Source organism: Carya illinoinensis, chromosome 5 (genome assembly GCF_018687715.1).
Source record: "Carya illinoinensis cultivar Pawnee chromosome 5, C.illinoinensisPawnee_v1, whole genome shotgun sequence".
NCBI lineage: Eukaryota > Viridiplantae > Streptophyta > Magnoliopsida > Fagales > Juglandaceae > Carya > Carya illinoinensis.
In genome coordinates, this window is record NC_056756.1 from 47,596,499 (window position 1) to 47,602,948 (window position 6,450).

The 6,450-nt window shown below is 37.9% G+C and overlaps 1 pseudogene; it reads right to left on the bottom strand.

Moving 5' to 3' along the window:
- Positions 1-3,037: 3,037 nt before the first annotated feature.
- On the bottom strand, positions 3,038-5,174 carry LOC122310428 (annotated as a pseudogene).
- Positions 5,175-6,450: the final 1,276 nt, after the last annotated feature.

Below are 6,450 nucleotides of genomic sequence, written 5' to 3' on the forward strand. Positions count from 1 at the left end.
CAATATTTTAGAATAGATTTTGTAGAAGGCCGAGCATTGACTAATCGGTCTAAACTTGTCAAAGTTTGTTGGCACCTCCACCTTAGGAATAAGAGTCAAAAAAGATGTGGCAAAATTCATGGGAAGATAGTTTAGCTTGTTGTCGTAATCGAGTTTCTTCCCATCCCAGCCAAGTGTTCAGTTCAATTTAGCTACCAGGTAATCTTGCTCATCTTCCTCATTAAAACCATCTTGCATTTTTTCCTCTAACTTCACCACTCAGTCTTCCAAGAGCCTAATATTTAGTGTCGTAGCCGCAAAAACCTCCCTATTCCATCCACGCAAAATACTTTTACGTCTTTTCAATTTTTTTGCCAATCAAGCCATCCCACTGTCCTCTATCCCCTTCTCCCAAGCGTCCGCCACACATGCCATTAAAAGCCTCATGATTTGACCCACATTTGATGGAATTTAAAAGGAGGAAAACCATACAGTGTTGTGGAATTTTTTAAACGAAGCACCATTGGAGATTGATCCAAAGTACTCCTAGCTAAATAATCTAGGTGAGCCTCGGGAAAAACCAAAAGCACCTCGGCACTAATTAGAGCCCTGTCTAAGCAAGCGTAACTCCGCGAAGCTCCTTCGTGACCATTGCACCACAAAAAAAGATTACCAGAATACCTTATTTTAGATAAGCCAGTAGAGTCAATAAAAGAATTAAAATCCTCCATTGCCGAACACTGTCGAGGTCTACCACCTGTACGTTCCAAATCATTTCTTATGATGTTAAAGTCTCCTACCATGGAATAAACCCACTCACCCCATTAGATAAGGAATGCCATAAATTCCTATGCTCCACCTGGGTACATTTAGCATAGATGAAAGAAATACATAGTCTCTTACTTTGAATCTCTGTAACCACAATAATTAGTTGATTCGTCGCCTCCACCAAATCTACCTTTACCCCCTGAGCCCATAGAATCCACAATTTCTCCCCTTGCAATTCATTTGATAAACAACCCTCAAATTGCATTTTTTGTTTAAAACTCTCCATGTGTCTTTGTGCTAATAAAGGTTCTGCCATAGCAACAATCCCAGGTCTATGCTTATTAACCAATTTATTCAACCTTCTCTTAGAAGTTCCCATCCCCCGTATGTTCCAAAAAGGAATGGACTTCATCATAAATTAAGTCCCGAGGGCTTGCTCTTAGCCCGTATGGAACCCCTCAAACCCCTTCCTCCTTTGTGTCTAATTAGGTTCTCAGAATCAGACATAATTGCCTTAGATTTACCAATATTCTCCACACCTTCTGCAATTTCTGAATCAGAAAAAATTATCGAGGCATCCCCACACATCTCATCCTTAGACGCTTCCACATCCTCCACAGTCACCAACTCTCCTACAAGTTGAGCCTCTTCAACCACTTCTAAAGAGCCAAAAGGATCTAAATTCGTTTGAGGCACATATACCCCATCAGCACACATTTCCCGTCCTTCACCATATTCAATTCGATTTACTGTATTATTGTCCACAACATCCAATAAATCAACATCAGCTTGAGCTCCAGGTTGTTGAAGTTCACAACATACTTGGTCCTTCACTTTCACGATGTCTCTTCCTTCCTCTACACACATTTCCTCTACATTGGCTTCATTTTCATTCGTGTGTATCTGGTTCTCCTTGATAGCTATTTTTTGCCCTGTTTTCTCCCCTGCTTCCTCCCTATAATGATCACTTTTATTCAAAACACCTTCCTCTAGATCACCCAATTCATCTTGATTACTCGTTTCAGCCTTGTCCTGCTCCCCACACCCAATTGGTTTTCCCGCTTCTTTTCTAACCGGTGCTTTCTTCTCTCGTCCTCCATCTCCTTGGAGCCTCTCTTCTGTCTTCCTACCTCCTTTCCATTATGGACTTCTAGAATGAATCAAGCAGCTTTTTGGAGGCGTCCATTTTGATACATACCCTTGCTCCATCCATTCGAGTTGCACACCATGTATTGTTGTCCAGACGGATATACTGACCAAGCGGCATCGTTATATTTCGTAGAAAAGCTTCATGATAAAAGTTTGGCGGGAGACCTGGTAGTGTGATCCAAACCGGTACCAAATGGGGCTCTTTTTCTTCATCAAACTCAGGGTACCATTTGAAAATTCGATAAGACACTCCTTCTACATCACAAGTTTCTCTTGAGAAAGCTTTGACAAATCAGATTCATTTGAAAATCGACGAACACAGACCTGGCCTTGGACATCGTAAACACCACCGATTGTGAATCCAAGCTCCACAGACTTCTAATGAAAGCTTTAATAATATCAAGAGATGGCCGTTGTCTCATAAACTTCATAACTAGTGAGAATTTAAACGGTTGTGCAGACTGTTCTATTTCCTCCTTCGTGAAAGACACATATGGCACCCCATCGAGTACCTTCAAAGGTCTCAAAGGTATTTGAACTTCTGGAATCGGCTAAGGATTTTGGGTCACCATATCTGCAAAAGTCCTGTATCTTCCTGATGACACCGAGGCACCGTAATGGACCCTGGTGGCTGCCATGTTTCCCACAAGTCACTCCAACCCTAGCAGAGCCATTTATAACTTAAACTCCATCTTCACCAGATAATTTAATTAATAAATTATTAGATGGTTAATAATAATAGTATAAAGTGAATTCATAATTTAATACAAACTCATAACTTAATATATGACAAAGAACTAATTAGAATCATTAAGTCACTGCCATTAATTATTAATGGGTCACGCATTATGCATTACAAGTATACAATACAAAATGGAAATCTTGGTAGACATCACTAAAGTAGTGTCATGTCTACCATAAGAGTACTAGTCAACATCGATTAGCTCTTTCTGAAGTACCAAATTTTATTCGAAACAAATATGATCATATCAAGTTCATATATAATAAGCAACCTTGAATTCCTTCATGATCATTCCAACATCAAAAGTAATAATGTTCAACTACAACATGATTATTTCAATATCTTCAAAACAAACTACTAAAACTTAATCTAATTCGGGGATGACCTCTAACTCTTGGCCTAATGCGTTATAGGCTTCCTTGCATGGATTCTCGTAGGGTCTCGGGAGGCAAAAGGATTAGGAGGCATAATTAATTTATCTCCTTCTCCTTCCAACGTTTGAACCACAAGTTTCATAGAAGGACGGTCCATTGGGTACCATTGGATGCACCGAAGTCCACGATTGCAAGTTTTTTTGCAATTTTCATATCTCCATCATCCTCGATAAAAACTTGCAACTCTTCCTTTTTTCCTAAGAGATTGTAGATCCATTCTGGAAAGTAAACTTGGCTAGCATTTTCTGACGTCATGTCAACACTTCTCCTCCCTCCAACAATTTCAAGCAACAATATTTCAAAATTGTAAACATCTGTTTTATAAGACACAGTCCCAAAGTTTCTAGAGAACACTTCAAGCGCAATGTAAGCCATGGTCCACCTGCCTGTGGTCATAGATATTGCACTTTGATCCTTGGAACACAACTTTGCAAGGCCAAAATCAGAAATTTTTGGAATAAAGTTTTGGTCTAGCAAAACATTATGAGGTTTGATATCAAAATGGAGGACTCTTTGATCACATCCTAGGTGAAGATATTCGATTCCTTTTGCCACACCAAGAAAATATCATGCAGTATCTCCCAACCAAGAAAATTGCTCTTAGAATTCTCTGAAAACATGAACTTTTCTAATGAATAATTTGACAAAAAAAATGAAAATAACTCATAAACTAATGCTCATCTAAATCCATCAGCACAAAATCCAACCAAGGGAACTACATTGACATGATGGATTCTACCCATTATTCCAACTTCATTTATGAATTCTTCTCCATTTCCCTTGGAAATATTCAAGATCTTCATGGCATCGTGGATTTCATTAGAAAGTTTTCCTCTGAACACTGTTCTGTAGGCTCCTTCGCCCAATTTCTCCGTAAATTATTTGTAATCCTTTTAAGATCAGCGTACTAGATCAGCGTACTACGTCTGAAACTTTCTAATATAAAAAGTTAAAAAGCTAAGGGATAAATAACTTACCAGTGGTCACTAATTTTGTTGATGCACCTGTAAAATATTAATTTGACATATATAATCATCAGATTCTATTAAAGATCAGTTAGTGTGATGTTTATTTCCTAAGAACTTTTCATTTATGTTTTACTATATTAAGCTTTTCTATTATTAGCTTGTGTTTGGAAGTTGTATCTTTGCTTTTAATGAAATTTGTGAGTCTCTATGTAAGCATATATATCAGACTAATAAGAAATGAAAGGGTAGAACAATCAGAATCAATCTTCACGTTGGAGATTGAAGTTTCTCTCAAAATACTCTGTTTTTTTTTTTTTTTTTTTTTTTGCCTCTTTGGTTAAAACTAACAATTGGCATCAGAGCGAGCCGGTTTATCTAAGGGTCAAAAACGGCTACCTTTGGAGCAACAACTTAAGTTCCTATTTTCAATGGTGAAAGCTATGATTATTGGAGCATCAAAATGAAGACCTTTTTCCTATCTCAAGATCTATGAGATGTAGTGGAAAAGGGAGTGACAGTTCCAGCAGTAGGAGCTTCGGATTCAACTCAATCTAAGCAAGAAACTACCAAAGATGCGAAGGCTTTGTTCATCCTGCAGTAGGCTGTGTTTGAATCAATCTTTCCAAGGTTGATGAGGGCTAGCACTTCAAAGGAAGCATGGGAGATTCTACAGTCAGAATTTCAAGAAAATGCCAAGGTAAAACTCATCAAACTTCAAGGCTTTAGAAGGGAGTTTGAAAATTTAAAAATGAAGGAATCTGAAGTAGTAAAAGAATATGGTTCCAGATTAATGGAATTAGTTAATCAGATGCGTGCCCATGGTGAAATCAAAGGATTGTTCAAAAAATTTTGATTAGTTTACCCGAGAAGTATGATCATGTAGTGGCATCAATAGAGGAGTCTAAAGACCTACAAACACTGTCAATTACTGAGTTGATGGAATCGCTTCAAGCTCATGAACAAAGGCTAGCAAGAAGGGGTGATGGTTCCTTGGAGCATGCTTTCCAATCCAAGGTGAATCTGAAAAATAAGAAAACAAAGATTATAAAAAGAAGCCTCAAAAGGATTACAAGAATTCTGATCAAGTGCAAAAGGAAAGTAAGATGAAAGGGAAAATGGGTGAATTTCCTCCATGTGGTATCTGCAAGAAAAAAAATCATTTAGAAAAAAATTGCTATCATGCTGGGAAGCCACAATGTTGGAATTGTAAAAAATTTGGGCATATGGAAAAGGATTGTAGATACAAGAACAATCAACAAGCCAACTATTCAGAAGAAAAGGAGGAGAATGAGCATTTATTTTTTGCATGTCAAGCTCTCACTCAAGAAGAGAAGATCTGGTTTATAGACAGTGGATGTAGCAACCATATGGCTTCTGATGAAACAATTTTCACTGATTTGGACACTTCTATCAAAATCCAAGTTAAGATGGGTAATGGTGAACTTGTTGAAGCTAGAGGCAAAGGCACAGTGGCCATCTGGACCAAGAAGGGTACAAAACTCATCAAGGATGTATTGTTGGTTCCATCCCTTGATCAAAACCTGTTGAGTGTAGGCCAAATGATGGAAAATGGTTACTCCTTGTGCTTTGAAAATAATATGTGCAGAATTTATGATGAGAAGAATAAGGTGGAGCTAGCTGAAATAAAAATGAAGAGAAGTAGGAATTTTCCCATTCAATAGAACTTTCCTAAGCCTATGGTGGCAACTGTGTATGAGACAATGTTATGGCACCAAAGATTTGGGCATTACAATCTCAATTCTTTGAGATTATTGCATCAGAAGGAGATGATGTAGGATCTACCTCTCTTAGAAAAAGAGACACTAGTTTGTGAAGGGTGCTTGGTTGGAAAACAGCACAAACTTCCATTTCCATCAGAAAGCAGCTGGAGAGCCAAGGAAAAACTGCAACTGGTTCACACTGATGTGTGTGGTCCAATGAGAACTATAACTCACAATCAAAGCAAATACTTTATTCTCTTCATAGATGATTTTACTAGAATGATGTGGGTTTATTTCTTTCATGAAAAATCTGAAGTTTTTGGAGTTTTCAAGAAGTTTAAACTACTGGTTGAAAAGCAGTCAAGCCATAAAATCAAATTTTTAAGGAGTGATAGAGGTAGTGAATATAACACCAAAGAATTTGAAAAATTTTGTGAAGCTAAGGGGATTGAGCATCAATTATCAGTGGCCTATTCTCCACAACAGAATGGAGTGCCCGAGAGAAAGAATAGGATAGTCATGGCAATGGCTAGAAGTATGTTGCATGAGAAGAAACTCCCCAAGGAATTTTGGGGTGAAGCAGTAAACACTGCTGTGTTTTTTTTTGAATAGATTACCAACTAAAGCTGTGGAGAAACAGACTCCTAATGAAGCTTGGAGTGGAATAAAACCCTCTGTAAGTTTCTTAA